This window comes from Hibiscus syriacus, unplaced genomic scaffold (genome assembly GCF_006381635.1).
Source record: "Hibiscus syriacus cultivar Baekdansim isolate YM2019G1 unplaced genomic scaffold, ASM638163v2 tig00002237_pilon, whole genome shotgun sequence".
NCBI lineage: Eukaryota > Viridiplantae > Streptophyta > Magnoliopsida > Malvales > Malvaceae > Hibiscus > Hibiscus syriacus.
In genome coordinates, this window is record NW_024061918.1 from 13,309,275 (window position 1) to 13,311,694 (window position 2,420).

Genomic DNA, 2,420 nt, shown 5'->3' on the forward strand with positions numbered 1-2,420 from the left:
TATTTGGATGTTTTCTAAAATTTGTGGTGGATATTTTGGATTGAATATTTTATGTTTATTTTGCTACTACTTTTATGTGCTTGCTTCTTTATGATTATGAGGTAGAAATAATTATGATTAAACATATGTTATTTTCAATTATTTTCTAGAAATGTATTTAGTTAATTTGTTGTACACTCTTGATAGTATTGGTATTACTTAGTAGCAATGTGTGTGTTGAAAAGCATGCATCTAATTGATTAGCTTTGTTAACACTTTGAAACCTTTAATTAATGAAAGTGATTAGAGAAGTTCAAAGGTTCTTAATCATTTCTAATCACATAGTTGTTGTATGCTCTGTTTACTCAAAGTATGATGTCCATAATATCATTCCCTTCAATTTGATTGATGACTTAATGCTCTCTGTACAACTGTAGCAAGGTCTGATGTTTCTTACTTTGATTTTTACTTATTTTTCTTAGTATATACTTCAAACCCATTACTCTTTAATACTTAAAACTCTAATGAAGAACATTTTGCTCCATGTGGATTCGATATTCGTAGCTCTTTGAGCTATCACTTATTACTTGGGTATTGGTGTACACTTGCACTTAAGCTGTAGCATTTTACCGATCATCAAGTTTTTTGTGTCGTTACCTGAGAGCATCGGTTGGAGTTAGAGTTTTTTTTCTTACTTTTTATTTTCTTCTAGGTACTTTATAGTTTTCATTTTTACTAGTGTATGCCTCAAAACGATGAACAATTAGAGTCGTTTAATCCATAGATTGAATGAACTTTCAGGAGACGTCATCGTAAACTTCCAAAGAATATAACAATTATGGATGAAAAAAGAGAATGATATTTTACCTCCGATGCAAAATGGAGAAAATGGTGAGTTACCCTTGGCATTGGAGCAGGACAACCATTTCATAACATTGATGATCGTGATTGCCCAATCCGTGAGCATGTAGTTCTGATGCTGAATGATCTGCATCCGTGTATAGTTAGGCTAATGATTAATGTTGTGAACTTTGAGTTAAATCTAATCATGTTCCAAATGTTACAATCCATGGGAAAATATGAAGGGTTTGCTGCTGAAGATCCTAGGGCTCATTTGAGAGTGTTTATGGAGGTTTGTGATTCTTTTATTCGGCAAAGTGTTTCGGAGGAGACATTGAATCTGAAGCTATTTCCTTATTCTTTGTGTGATAAAACAAGAGCTTGGTTGAGTTCATTGCCACCAGGTGCTATAGTATCCTGAAATGAGTTAAAGTACAATTTTTTTTTGCGACTCAAATTACCAAATTTGAATGCCAAACTAAAAAATGATCTAACTTCATTCAAGCAAATGGATGATAAAACTTGTATGAAGCATGAGAAAGATTCAAGGATTTGTTGTGAAATTGTCCTATGCATGGGTTCCTACATTGGACTTAATGGAGAGATTTGGTTAGGTAAGACATATAATGAAGCATATGATATTCTAGAGAGGATCTCAACTAATGATTACTAATACCCTAATACGAGAAATATATTTGGCTGACGCAAAGCTGCAGTAGTAGATTCTGAAGCTTTCAACTCTATGGTATCTCAGATATCAGTATTGATGGATATGGTGAAGAAATTGCAAAAAATAGGGGGAATGTATGAAGTTAAGATGCATCTCTCATCACTTGTATCTATTATGGTGATTATCACAATTTTGATGAATGCCCCCAAAATTTAGAGTATATCGTGTGGAATTATCAAAGGAATAACAATGCTTTTGGCAACACATATAATGCCAAATTCAGGAATTATCCCAATCTTTCTTGGAGAAGTAAAAAAAAATTCAACCCACTGCAAAAAAATTATTAGCAACAAAATTATTATCAGCAGCAACCAATGCCACAACCATAAGCACATCATCCAGTTGCTCAACCACAATGAAGGAAAACTTATCAAGGTCAATCTTTAACCTAAACTTCAACTCTATCATCATCTCTTAAAACTATGATGAAAAAATATTACAAGCTAATCAGCATCATTAAGGGCTCTTTAGAATCACATGGAACAAATTGCAAATGCTCTCAATAATCGATTGTAAGGTAAGCTGCCTAGTAATATTGAAAATACAAAGCAGAATGGTAAAGAGCATTGCAAAGCTATCACTACAAGGACTGTAATTCATATTAGGGAGCCGATTGAGGAACCTAGGAAAAATGATGTGGATGTTCCTAAGCATGGAAGAGGAAAGAACAAAGAAGTTGAGTCTAAGCCACCTGGGGTCGTACCACAGCATTATATGTAGGACAATGTTGTAATTCAGACTCACTACCAACAACAACACCTGCTACATCTATCGCTTATCTAACTTCATTGCCTTAGCAAAAGCAACCAAAGTTGCTTCCGCCATTTCCACATCACTTTAAAAAGACAAAGGAAGATCAACAATATAAAGC

At 33.8% G+C, this 2,420-nt stretch overlaps 1 non-coding gene across 1 annotated transcript; it reads right to left on the reverse strand.

The window, feature by feature from the left end:
* Positions 1-1,294: 1,294 nt before the first annotated feature.
* LOC120143622 lies at positions 1,295-1,400 on the reverse strand. The gene has a single exon (XR_005517957.1). It is a non-coding gene; the product is annotated as a small nucleolar RNA R71 (small nucleolar RNA).
* Positions 1,401-2,420: the final 1,020 nt, after the last annotated feature.